This window comes from Triticum dicoccoides, chromosome 1B (genome assembly GCF_002162155.2).
Source record: "Triticum dicoccoides isolate Atlit2015 ecotype Zavitan chromosome 1B, WEW_v2.0, whole genome shotgun sequence".
In the NCBI taxonomy this organism is placed as follows: domain Eukaryota; kingdom Viridiplantae; phylum Streptophyta; class Magnoliopsida; order Poales; family Poaceae; genus Triticum; species Triticum dicoccoides.
The window spans coordinates 646707071-646722139 of NC_041381.1; positions in this window are offsets into that span (position 1 = coordinate 646707071).

Sequence of the window (15069 nt, forward strand, 5' to 3'; positions counted from 1 at the left end):
AGTGCAAGTGGGAGACTGAAGGAAATATGCCCTAGAGGCAATAATAAAGTTATTATTTATTTCCTTATACCATGATAAATGTTTATTATTCATGCTAGAATTGTATTAACCGGAAACATAATACATGTGTGAATATATAGACAGAGTGTCACTAGTATGCCTCTACTTGACTAGCTTGTTAATCAAAGATGGTTATGTTTCCTAACCATGGACAAAGAGTTGTTATTTGATTAACGAGATCACATCATTAGTTGAATGATCTGATTGACATGCCCCATTCCGTTAGCTTAGCACCCGATCGTTTAGTATGTTGCTATTGCTTTCTCCATGACTTATACATGTTCCTATGACTATGAGATTATGCAACTCCCGTTTACCGAAGGAACACTTTGTGTGCTACCAAGCGTCACAACGTAACTGGGTGATTATAAAGGTGCTCTACAGGTGTCTCCAAAGGTACTTGTTGGGTTGGCCTATTTCGAGATTAGGATTTGTCACTCCGAATGTCGGAGAGGTATCTTTGGGCCCTCTCGGTAATGCACATCACTTAAGCCTTACAAGCATTGCAACTAATGAGTTAGTTGTGAGATGATGTATTACGGAACGAGTAAAGAGACTTGCCGGTAACGAGATTGAACTAGGTATTGGATACCGACGATCGAATCTCGGGCAAGTAACATACCGATGACAAAGGGAACAACGTATGTTGTTATGCGGTCTGACCGATAAAGATCTTCGTAGAATATGTAGGAACCAATATAGGCATCCAGGTCCCGCTGTTGGTTATTAACCGGAGACGTGTCTCGGTCATGTCTACATTGTTCTCGAACCGTAGGGTCCGCACGTTTAAGGTTTCGATGACAGTTATATTATGAGTTTATGAGTTTTGATGTACCGAAGGAGTTTGGAGTCCCGGATGAGATCGGGGACATGACGAGGAGTCTCGAAATGGTCGAGACGTAAAGATCGATATATTGGACGACTATATTCGGAGTTCGGAAAGGTTCCGAGTGATTCGGGTATTTTTCGGAGTACCGGAGAGTTACGAGAATTCGCCGGGGAGAAGTATTGGGCCTTATTGGGCCCTGCGGGAAAGAGAGAGGGGCTGCCTAGGGCAGGCCGCGCGCCCCCCCATGGCCTAGTCCGAATTGGACTAGGGGGAGGGGCCGCACCCCCTCCTTCCTTCCCTTCTCTCTTCCCCTTCCTTGTCTCCTACTCCTAATACATGGAAGGACTCCTAGTTGGACTAGGAAAGGGGGAATCCTACTCCCGGTGGGAGTAGGACTCCCCTAGGGCGCGCCATAGGAGAGGGCCGGCCCTCCCCTCCTACACTCCTTTATATACGGGGGTAGGGGGCACCCCATGGACACACAAGTTGATCATTGAGATCGTTCCTTAGCCGTGTGCGGTGCCCCCCTCCACGATATTACACCTCGGTCATATTGTAGAGGTGCTTAGGTGAAGCCCTGCGACAGGAGAACATCAAGATCGTCACCACGCCGTCGTGCTGACGGAACTCCTCCCCGCGCCTCTGCTGGATCAGAGATCGGGGTGCGTCATCGAGTTGTACGTGTGTCAAGAACTCGGAGGTGCCGGAGTAACGGTGCTTGGATCGGTTGGACCGGGAGGACGTACGACTACTTCCTCTACGTTGCGTCAACGCTTCCGCTTCGGTCTACGAGGGTACGTAGACAACACTCTCCCCTCTCGTTGCTATGCATCACCATGATCTTGCGTGTGCGTAGGAAATTTTTTGAAATTACTACGTTCCCAACATATAAGTGACAGTCTTTTCTTCAACTTTAATAGGTGCAGCTACTTTTACTTCTATGGGAGGATGATATTTAAACCACTTCTCCTTTGGGAGATCAACATAGGTAGCAAAAGATTCACAGAAAGAAGCTACTATCTCAGAGTCAAGCCCATATTTAGTGCTAAACTTACGGAAAATATCGGTATCCATAAAAGATTTAACGCAATCAAACTTAGGTGTCATACCTGACTCCTTACCTTCGTCGAGATCCCAATCTTCAGAGTTGCATTTAATTCTATCCAATAAATTCCATTTAAATTCAATAGTCTTCATCATAAAAGAGCCAGCACAAGAAGTATCGAGCATGGTGCGATTGTTATCAGAAAGACGAGCATAAAAACTTTGAATAATTACTTCTCTTGGGAGCTCACGATTGGGGCATGAATATAACATTGATTTAAGCCTCCCCCAAGCTTGAGCGATGCTTTATCCTTCGTGAGGCCAAAAATTATATATATAATTGCGACCACGATGAACAAGATGCATAGGGTAATACTTTTGATGAAATTCCAATTTCAATCTTTTATAGTTCCACGATCTCGTATCATCACATAGCCTATACCATGTCAATGCGTCTCCCTTCAAAGATAAAGGGAAGGCCTTCTTCTTAACAACATCATCGGGTATACCTGCAAGCTTAAATAGTCCACAAACTTCATCCACATAGAGTAGATGTTCATCAGGATGCTTTGTTCCATCTCCTATAAAAGTGTTAGCTAGCAGTTTTTCCATCATACCCGAAGGAATTTCAAAAGGAGTTTCATTTTCAATAGGTTCAGTAGGTTGAGGAGCAACTCTTTGCTCTACTGGATGGGGTGAAGATACCCCGAACAAGCCCCTCAGAGAATTACTTTCCATAGTAACAAGTGACAGAAAATTTCAGCACACTATATAAATTTTTCCTTACCAAATTCCACCTACCAAAGGCGCTACACTCCCCGGCAACGGTGCCAGAAAAGAGTCTTGATGACCCACAAGTATAGGGGATCTATCGTAGTCCTTTCGATAAGTAAGAGTGTCGAACCCAACGAGAATCAGAAGGAAATGATAAGCGGTTTTCAGCAAGGTATTCTCTGCAAGTACTGAAATAAGTGGTAACAGATAGTTTTGTGATAAGATAAATTTTAATGAGCAACAAGTAAAAAAAGTAAATAAAGTGCAGCAAGGTGGCCCAATCCTTTCTGTAGCAAAGGACAAGCCTGGACAAACTCTTATAATACGAAAAGCGCTCCCGAGGACAGATGGGAATATCGTCAAGCTAGTTTTCATCACGCTCATATGATTCGCGTTCGGTACTTTGATAATTTGATATGTGGGTGGACCGGTGCTTGGGTGTTGTTCTTAATTGAACAAGCATCCCACTTATGATTAACCTCTATTGCAAGCATCCGCAACTACAACAAAAAGTATTAAGGTAAACCTAACCATAGCATGAAACATATGGATCCAAATCAGCCCCTTACGAAGCAACGCATAAACTAGGGTTTAAGCTTCTATCACTCTAGCAACCCATCATCTACCTATTTTTTCCCAATGCCCTCCTCTAGGCCCAAATAATGGTGAAGTGTTATGTAGTCGACGTTCACATAACACCACTAGAGGCTAGATGATGTCTACTACACAACCTTCTTCTTGTAGACGTTGTTGGGCCTGCAAGTACACAGGTTTGTAGGACAGTAGCAAATTTCCCTCAAGTGGATGACCTAAGGTTTATCAATCCGTAGGAGGCGTAGGATGAAGACGGTCTCTCTCAAGCAACCCTGCAACCAAATAACAAAAAGTCTCTTGTGTCCCCAACACACCCAATACAATGGTAAATTGTATAGGTGCACTAGCTCGGCGAAGAGATGAAGATACAAGTGCAAAATAGATAGTAGATATAGGTTTTTGTAATCTGAAATAATAAAAACAGCAAGGTAACTAACGGTAAAAGTGAGCATAAACGGTATTGCAATGATAGGAAACAAGGCCTAGGGTTCATACTTTCACTAGTGCAAGTTCTCTCAACAATAATAACATAGATAGATCATATAACAAGCCCTCAACATGCAACAAAGAGTCACTCCAAAGCCACTAATAGCGGAGAACAAATGTAGAGATTATGGTAGGGTACGAAACCACCTCAAAGTTATTCTTTCGGATCAATCTATAAAAGAGTTCGTACTAGAATAACACCTTAAGACACAAATCAACCAAAACCCTAATGTCACCTAGATACTCCATTGTCACCTCAAGTATCCATGGGCATGATTATACGATATGCATCACACATTTTCAGATTCATCCAACCAACACAAAGTACTTCAAAGAGTGCCCCAAAGTTTCTACCGGAGAGTCAAGAACGTGTGCCAACCCCTATGCATAGGTTCCCAATGTCACGAAACCCGCAAGTTGGTCACCAAAACATACATCAAGTGGCACATGATATCCCATTGTCACCACAGATAATCACGGCAAGGCATACATCAAGTGTTCTCATAAAAGACTCAATCCAATAAGATAACTTCAAAGGGGAAACTCAATTCCTCACAAGAGAGTAGAGGAGGAGAAACATCATAAGATCCAAATACAATAGCAAAGCTCGGGATACATCAAGATCGTGCCCTAGAGGGAACAAGAGAGAGAACATGAGAGAGAGAGATCAAACACATAGCTACTGGTACATACCCTCAGCCCCGAGGGTGAACTACTCCCTCCTCGTCATGGATAGCGCCGGGATGATGAAGATGGCCACCGGTGATGGGATCCCCCTCCGGCAGGGTGCCGGAACAGGGTCCCGATTGGTTTTTGGTGGCTACAGAGGCTTGCGGTGGCGGAACTCCCGATCTATCTTCTGTTTTGGAAGTTTTAGGGTACGAGAGTATATATGGGTGCAGGGGGTACGTCGGTGGAGCTACGGGGGCCCCACGAGGTAGGGGGTGCGCCCCCCACCCTCGTGGGCAGCCCGTATCTCCCCTGACGTGCACTCCAAGTTCCCTGGGTTGCTTTCCTTCCAAAAATAACTTCTCTAGTTGATTTCGTTCCGTTTTGACTCCGTCTGATATTCCTTTTCCTCGAAACACTGAAATAGGCATAAAACAGCAAATCTGGGCCGGGCCTCCGGTTAATAGGTTAGTCCCAAAAATAATATAAAAGTGGATAATAAAGCCCAATATTGCCCAAAACAGTAGATAATATAGCATGGAGCAATCAAAAATTATAGATACGTTGGAGACGTATGAAGCATCCCCAAGCTTAATTCCTGCTCGTCCTCGAGTAGGTAAATGATAAAAAAAGAATTTTTGATGCGGAGTGCTACTTGGCATAATTTCAATGTAAATCTTCTTAATTGTGATATGAATATTCAGATCCGAAAGATTCAAGACAAAAGTTCATATTGACACAAAAATAATAATACTTCAAGCATACTAATCAAAGCAATCATGTCTTCTCAAAATAGCATGGCAAAAGAAAGTTCATCCCTACAAAATCATATAGTTAGGCTATGCTTCATTTTCGTCACACAAAGATGTTCCCAACTTCTATACCCCCGATGACAAGCCAAGCAATTGTTTCATACTTAAATAATCTCAAACTTTTTCAACCTTCACGCAATACATGAGCGTGAGCCATGGATATACCACTATGGGTGGAATAGAATATGATGATGGGGATTGTGTGGAGAAGACAAAAAAGGAGAAAGTCTCACATTGACGAGGATAATCAACGGGCTATGGAGATGCCCATTAATTGATGTCAACATGAGGAGTAGGGATTGCCATGCAACGGATGCACTAGAGCTATGAATGCTCAACAAAAGAAAACTAGTGGGTATGCATCCAACTAGCTTGCTCATGAAGACCTAGGGCATTTGAGGAAGCCCATCGTAGGAATATACAAGCCAAGTTCTATAATGAAAAATTCCCACTAGTATAAAAAGACAACTTATGAGACTCACTACATGAAGAACAAGGTGCTACTTTGAAGCACAATATATGAGGCTCACTACATGAAGAACAAGGTGCTACTTTGAAGCACAAGTGTGGAAAAGAGATAGTAGCATTGCCCTTTATATTTATTTATTTATTTATTTTGGGCCTTCCTTTTTTTGGCCTTTCTCTTTTTTTGGGGGCACTGCTCTTATAATGATGATGATCACACTTCTATTGATTACAACATAAGGATTACAGCTCGAAACTTAGAACAAGATATGACTCTATATGAATGCCTCCGGCGGTGTACCGGGAGGGTGCAATGAATCAAGAGTGACATGTATGAAAAATAATGCATGGTGGCTTTGCCACAAATACGATGTCAACTACATGATCATGCAATGGCAATATGACAAAAGTAATGTATGTCATGAATATGATGATGGAAGTTGCATGGCAATATATCTCGGAATGGCTACGGAAATGCCATGATAGGTAGGTATGGTGGCTGTTTTGAGGAAGATATAAGGAGGTTTATGTGTGATAGAGCGTATCGTATCACGGGGTTTAGATGCATCGGCGAAGTTTGCACCAACTCTCAAGGTGAGAAAGGGCAATGCACGGTACCGAAGAGGCTAGCAAAGGCGGAAAGGTAAAAGTGCGTATAATCCATGGAATCAACATTAGTCAAAAGAACTCATATACTTATTGAAAAAATTTAGAAGTCATCAAAAATCAAGTACTACGTGCATGCTCCTAGGGGGATAGATTGGTAGGAAAAGACCATCGCTCGTCCCCGACCGCCACTCATAAGGATGCACAAGCCAGGTACACTTCATGTTTCAAATTTGTTACACAACTTTAACCATATGTGCATGCTACGGGACTTGCTAACTTCAACACAAGCATTCTTTGAATTCATAATCACCCAACTAGCATGACTTTAATATCACTACCTCCATATCTCAAAACAATTATCAAGTATCAAACTTTTCTTTGTATTCAACACACTCATAAGAAAGTTTCACATATCTTGAATACCAAGTATATTAATATTAAGAAAATTACCATGCTATTAACGACTCTCAAAATAATCTAAGTGAAGTATGAGAGTTCATCTATTTCTTCAAAATAAAACTACCACCATGCTCTAAAAGGTATAAGTGATGCACTAGAGCAAATGACAAACTACTTCAAAAGATATAAGTGAAGGTCAATGAGTAGCTAAATAATTATGCAACTATGCGAAGACTCTCTCTCATTTAATAATTTCAGATCTTGATACTTTATTCAAACAGCAAGCGAAGCTAAAGAAAACTACATTGCAAGGATAGCACAACTCATGTGAAGAAGCAAAAACTTAGGCTCAACCGATACTAACCGATAGTTGTTGAATAAGAAAGGTGAGATGCCTACCGGGGCATCCCCAAGCTTAGATGCTTGAGACTTCTTGAAATATTATCTTGGGGTGCCTTGGGCATCCCCAAGCTTGAACTTTTGTGTCTCCTTAATTCCTCTCATATCATGGTTTCTCTTTTTATCAAAAGCTTCATTCACAACAAACTCAACAAGAACTCGTGAGATAGGTTAGTATAAACCAATGCAAAACCTTATCATTTTCTACTATAACAAATCACTTAAATAATCATTCAACATTGCATACTAAATGCTTCTGCATATTTAATACTCCTATCCTCAAATAGAATCATTAATCAAGCAAACATATGCAGACAATGCAAACATAACAGCAATCTGCTAAAACAGTACAGTCTGTAAAGAATGCAAGAGTATCAATACTTCCCTGACTCCAAAAATTATGAACTAAAATTCCCACTGTAATAAATTTATCATAGCTCAATATACAAAAACATTCAACATTATACCACTCTATGACTTTTCTAGGGAATTTTTGCAACAGCGGTAAACTTTATGTTTTCGAACAGCAACATGTATACTAGCAAAATAAGCATGGCAAAGGCTATCCTTGACTTTTTTTATTGAAACTAAAGATGCAAAACATTATTCTAAATAACATAAAGTAAACACTAACAAAAGAAAATGACGCTCCAAGCAAAACACATATCATGTGGTGAATAAAAATATAGCTCCAAGTAAAGTTACCGATGAACGAAGACGAAAGAGGGGATGCCTTCCGGGGCATCCCGAAGCTTAGGCTTTTGGCTATTCTTGAATATTATCTTGGGGTGCCTTGGGTATCCTCAAGCTTAGGCTCTTGACACTCCTTATTCCATAGTCCATCGAATCTTTACCCAAAACTTGAAAACTTCACAACACAACACTTAACAGAAAACTCGTGAGCTCTGTTAGTATAAGAAAATAAAACCACCACTTAGGTACTATAATTAACTCATTATAAATTCATATTGGTGTAATATATACTGTACTCCAACTTATCTATGGTTCATACCCTCTGATACTACTCATAGATTCATCAAAATAAGCAAACAACACATAGAAAATAGAATCTGTCAAAAACAGAACAGTCTGTAGTAATCTATATCAAACGTATACTTATGGAACTCCAACAATCCTAACAAATTAGGAAGGCCTAAGCAATTCGTGTACTAATCCAGAGCAAAACGAATCAGATCATAAGCACGTTTCTGTGAATTAACAAAACTAATTTACTGGGTGCAAAAGTTTCTGATTTTCAGCAGGATCAAGACAACTATCACTGTAAGCCATCCTAAAGGTCTTACTTGGCACTTTATTGAAACGAAAGCTATAAAACATGATTACTACAGTAGCATAATCATGTGAACACACAAAAACAGTAAGGATAAGTATTGGGTTGTCTCCCAACAATTCTTTAATGCCTTTCTAGCTAGGCATGATGAAGGCAATGATGCTCACATAAAAGATAAGAATTGAAACATAACGGGAGCATCATGAAGTATATGACTAGCACATTTAAGCCTAACCCACTTCCTATGCATAGGGATTTTTTGAATAAAAAACTTATGGGAACAATAATCAACAAGCATAGGAAGGTAAAACAAGCATAGCTTCAAGATTTTAAACACATAGAGAGGAAACTTGATATTATTGCAATTCGTACAAGCATATGTTCCTCCCTCATAATAATTTTCAGTAGCATCATGAATGAATTCAACAATGTAACCAGCACCTAAAGCATTCTTTTCATGATCTACTAGCATAGAAAATTTACTACTCTCCACATAAGCAAAATTCTTCTCATCAATAGTAGTGGGAGCAAACTCAACAAAATAACTATCATATGATTTAAAATTAGGATCAAGATGACAAGTTTCATGGTTATCATTATTCTCTAAAGCATACGTGTCATCACAATAATCATCATAGATAGGAGGCATGCTTTCATCATAGTAAATTTGCTCATCAAAGCTTGGGGGACAAAAAATATCATCTTCATCAAACATAGCTTCCCCAAGCTTGTGGCTTTGCATATCATTAGCATCATGGATATTCAAGGAATTCATACTAACAACATTGCAATCATGCTCATCATTCACATATTTCATGCCAAGCATTCTATGTAATTCTTCTTCTAGTACCTGAGCACAATTTTCCTTCCCATCATTTTCACGAAAGATATTAAAAAGATGAAGCATATGAGGCATCCTTAATTCCATATTTTTGTAGTTTTCTTTTATAAACTAGACTAGTGCTAAAACAAGAAACAAAAAGATTCGATTGCAAGATCTAAAGATATACCTTCAAGCGCTGACCTCCCCGGCAACGACGCCAGAAAAGATCTTGATGTCTACTACACAACCTTCTTCTTGTAGACGTTGTTGGGCCTGCAAGTGCACAGGTTTGTAGGACAGTAGCAAATTTCCCTCAAGTGGATGACCTAAGGTTTATCAATCCGTAGGAGGCGTAGGATGAAGACGGTCTCTCTCAAGCAACCCTGCAACCAAATAACAAAAAGTCTCTTGTGTCCCCAACACACCCAATACAATGGTAAATTGTATAGGTGCACTAGCTCGGCGAAGAGATGAAGATACAAGTGCAAAATAGATAGTAGATATAGGTTTTTGTAATCTGAAATAATAAAAACAGCAAGGTAACTAACGGTAAAAGTGAGCGTAAACGGTATTGCAATGATAGGAAACAAGGCCTAGGGTTCATACTTTCACTAGTGCAAGTTCTCTCAACAATAATAACATAGAAGATCATATAACAAGCCCTCAACATGCAACAAAGAGTCACTCCAAAGCCACTAATAGCGGAGAACAAATGTAGAGATTATGGTAGGGTACGAAACCACCTCAAAGTTATTCTTTCGGATCAATCTATAAAAGAGTTCGTACTAGAATAACACCTTAAGACACAAATCAACCAAAACCCTAATGTCACCTAGATACTCCATTGTCACCTCAAGTATCCATGGGCATGATTATACGATATGCATCACACAATCTCAGATTCATCCAACCAACACAAAGTACTTCAAAGAGTGCCCCAAAGTTTCTACCGGAGAGTCAAGAACGTGTGCCAACCCCTATGCATAGGTTCCCAATGTCACGAAACCCGCAAGTTGATCACCAAAACATACATCAAGTGGCACATGATATCCCATTGTCACCACAGATAATCACGGCAAGGCATACATCAAGTGTTCTCATAAAAGACTCAATCCAATAAGATAACTTCAAAGGGGAAACTCAATTCCTCACAAGAGAGTAGAGGAGGAGAAACATCATAAGATCCAAATACAATAGCAAAGCTCGGGATACATCAAGATCGTGCCCTAGAGGGAACAAGAGAGAGAACATGAGAGAGAGAGATCAAACACATAGCTACTGGTACATACCCTCAGCCCCGAGGGTGAACTACTCCCTCCTCGTCATGGATAGCGCCGGGATGATGAAGATGGCCACCGGTGATGGGATCCCCCTCCGGCAGGGTGCCGGAACAGGGTCCCGATTGGTTTTTGGTGGCTACAGAGGCTTGCGGTGGCGGAACTCCCGATCTATCTTCTGTTTTGGAAGTTTTAGCGTACGAGAGTATATATGGGTGCAGGGGGTACGTCGGTGGAGCTACGGGGGCCCCATGAGGTAGGGGGGCATGCCCGGGGGGCGCCCCCCACCTTCATGGGCAGCCCATATCTCCCCTGACATGCACTCCAAGTTCCTTGGGTTGCTTTCCTTCCAAAAATAACTTCTCCAGTTGATTTCGTTCCGTTTTGACTCCGTCTGATATTCCTTTTCCTCGAAACACTGAAATAGGCATAAAACAACAAATCTGGGCTGGGCCTCCGGTTAATAGGTTAGTCCCAAAAATAATATAAAAGAGGATAATAAAGCCCAATATTGCCCAAAACAGTAGATAATATAGCATGGAGCAATCAAAAATTATAGATATGTTGGAGATGTATCACTAGACAACATACATCTTATCAAAATATCGAACGAATACCAAATTCACATGACTACTAATAGCAAGACTTCTCCCTTGTCCTCGGGAACAAATGTAACTACTCACAAAGCATATTCATGTTCATAATCAGAGGGGTAATAATATGCATAAAGGATCTGAACATATGATCTTCCACCAAATAAACTAACTAGCATCAACTACAAGGAGTAATCAACACTACTAGCAACCTACTAGCACCAATCCCGGACTTGGAGATAAGAACTGGATACAAGAGATGAACTAGGGTTTGGAGAGGAGATGGTGCTGGTGAAGATGTTGATGGAGATTGCCCTCTCCCGATGAGAGGAGCGTTGGTGATGACGATGGTGATGATTTCCCCCTCCCGGAGGGAAGTGTCCCCGGCAGAACAGCTCTGCCAGAGCCCTAGATTGGTTCCGCCAAGGTTCCGCCTTGTGGCGGCGGAGTCTCGTCTCGAAAGGTTGCCTTTTATTTTTTTCTCATCGAAAGACTTCATATAGGAGAAGATGGGCGTCGGAGAGCCACCAGAGGGCCCACGAGGTAGGGGGCGCGCGTCATGTCTTAACTTCTAGATAATTGTATATCCTTGCATCTAAATCTTAGAATAAGAGGTGTGAAACTAAACAGGATAATGTCGAGTATCTCGAGTCGTCCCATGATGGAGACGGCGTCCGCGAGCGCGAGTACGGGGGCGACGCCCGAGTCCCCTTGGACGACTAGGGCAAAGCTGGAAGAAGCACTCGGCAAGTTAGGCATCACCTAGGAAGAGGCTACGCCTCTGATCATTGATGATGCAGATGAGGGTCAGCCGAGGAAGTGGTTGATCGCAGGCAAGGTACTTCATCGTCAGATGCTCCATATCCATACGATCACCAACGCTCTTCGGCCGGTGTGGGGTAATCCAAAAGGACTACAATTCAGATCCATGGGAGATAACACTTTCATGGCGGAGCTAGATTCTCAGAGAGATCGTGACAGAATTTGGATGGGCTCGCCATGGCATATTAGCAAGCATGCTGTCATATTGGCAGACTTTGAGGATCACATGAGGCCCGATGAGGTTTTGTTTGATCGCCTCCACATGTGGATCAGAGTGCCTAATATGCCATATAATCTCAGGAACGAGGCATGGGGCAAGCTGATTGCGCAACAGATTGACAAGAAAGCTTCAATGGTCCAGTTTGATCACGTGGGTGGATACTTGAGAGAAAGGGTTTCGATAGATGTCAATAAACCTCTTCGGAGGTGGATCTTGATCAACTCGGCCAAGAGGAAGAAGGAAGAGGCTTATGACATTTAGTATGAACATGTGCCCCACTTCTGTTTCTCTTGCGGACGCCTGGGGCACAATGATGCCTTCTGCCCCACTCCGGGGCCTAGGGACAAGAATGGTGAACTTCCTTTTGGAGTGAAGTTGAGGGCACCTGAGGAGAGGAAGAAACCTTCATCCGGGGAATATGAACAGTCCTCGGGCCCGAGCAGCAGGCGTGAATCAAAAAACTCAAGCAATGCGGTGGATCCTCCAGAGGTGACCTCCCCTGCCAAAAATCAGTCACAAGGAAAATGTAAAGAGGCACCTCAAAAGGTGTATCGCCCGGTTGTGCAGACCCTCCTCCTCACCAATGGCGACAATAACGATCTTGGGGAAAAAGGCACATCCTCGGGAGAGGTGGACCATGAAGAGGAAGGTGAGGAGGGTGTGAGGGAGAGGGAAACCAAGAAAAAGAAACCAACACCTGAGAATTCGGCAGCCTCCAATGGACGGGGCTGCCCATCCCAATGAGTATCCTCAGTTGGAATTGCCGAGGGCTTGGGAACCCCGAGACAATTCAAGAGCTTCGCAATGTGGTGAAGCAAGAAGGGCCCATCCTCGTCTTTGTAATGGAAACAAAGGTGAGGGCTACAAGGGTGGAAAACCTGAAGTTCAGTTTAGGTTTTGATGGATGCTTTGCGGTGGACAGTGTGGGGTTGAGCGGAGGCATCGGACTTTTTTGGTCCAATGATGTATCGGTCAGCCTAACAAATTACAGTACCGGCCACATTTATGTTGTGGTGCGGAAACGGATTCAAGGTGCAATGGAGTGGAGATTCACCGGCTTCTATGGCGCACCAAGAGCTGGTGATCGTCACAACAGTTGGCGACTTCTACGTACCCTGCTCACATCCCCTCATGGAGCATGGGTTTGCATGGGAGACTTCAACGAAACCCTGTATGGGGATGAACACTTCAGCCGGGCAGCCCGGCCAGAATGGCAAATGAGAGTGTTTCGTGAAGTGATCGAAGAGTGTGCCTTCTAGGACCTGGGATGGATAGGCGTTCCTTACACTTGGGATAATCGTCAAGTGGGAGCAGCTAACGTTAAAGCCCGCATCGACCGTGCCTTTGCCAATGAGGCTTTCCGACAAATGTACGGACACACCCAGGTGCGTCACATCAGTGCAGCGGAATTAGATCACTGCTTTGTGAACCTAGTGTTCTCGGAGCAGCGGGGGAATGAAAGTTCCAGAGGGGTCCGCCCTTTTCGCTATGAGAACGTTTGGCAAACGCACCGTGAGTATGAAATAGTGGTGGTGGAGTGTTGGAAAGGCAAGCACCGTGCACCTGATATGCAAGGAATTCTTGATTCTTTGAACGCAATACAACTTGCACCTTGGGGCAGAAAGAATTCGGCTGCCTTGCAAGGACAGTTTGGAAGCTCCGACAACGGTTGGAAAAACTACGAAAACAATCTGTAGGGCAAGGACCCTCTGACGAGGAGAAGAGCACAATGTTGAAATTAAGGGAAGCATTACGGAGGAGGAGATCTGGCTGCGGCAGCGGTCACACATGCTGTGGTTGAGAGATGGCGACCGCAACACCGAATATTTTCAAGCCCAAGCAAAGCAAAGACAGAGGATGAATAAGATCATGGGCCTTCCGAGAGCAGACGAATTGGTTTGTGTGAATGCACAAGAGGATGAGGCGGAAATTATGGGTTTCTACCAACAGCTTTATACCTCGCAAGGTCTCTCTGATCCCAGCGAGCTATTATCACATGTACCTGCCCGTGTCAAGCCGGGCATGGATTTGGCAATGGAGAAGCCTTTCGAACCGGTCGAGGTGCGTAAGGCTTTGTTTTAGATGCATCCATCAAAGGCACCAGGAGTTGACGGATTCACAGCTGGTTTCTTCCAGAAGCATTGGAAACTTCTTGGCGATGAGGTGACCACTGTGGTTTTGGGATTTTTGAATGGTGGGGAGTTACCAGTGGGCTTGAAAGACACCTCGATCACACTAATCCCTAAGGTGCGGAACCAACAAACTATCTCACAGTATCGACCTATATCATTATGGCCAGTTCTATACAAGTTGGCTGTCAAGGTCATCATCAACAGGATGCGGGATTTCATGGACGAGCTCATTAGCGAGGAGCAAAACGCCTTTGTCCCCGGACGCCTCATTACTGACAACATTTTGGTTGCTTTCGAGAGCATACATGCCATGCGATGAAGGAGGAAGGGGAAGAACTACTCTTGCGCAATCAAGCTTGATATGATGAAAGCGTATGACCGAGTTGAATGGAGTTATTTGGAAGCTATTCTATCCAAGATTGGTTTTGGCGCAGACCTTGTCAGACTTGTTATGAAGTGTGTTACATCAGTGCGTTTCTCAGTACGCGTTAATGGAGAACTATTGCCTTTCTTCAACCCATCTCGGGGTTTGCGGCAGGGCTGCCCGATGTCGCCGTTTCTTTTTCTACTATGTGCAGAAGGCTTTTCTTCCTTGCTCAAATATTATGGCATAGTGGATAGAGGGATACGAGTCAACTTTCACGCCCCTTGGGTAAACCATCTGCTCTTTACAGATGACAGCCTCATCTTCATGAAGGCTGATACTGAGAGTGCGAATAGATTGAATGCGATCTTACGCATCTATGGTATTGCCTCTGGTAAATGTGTCAA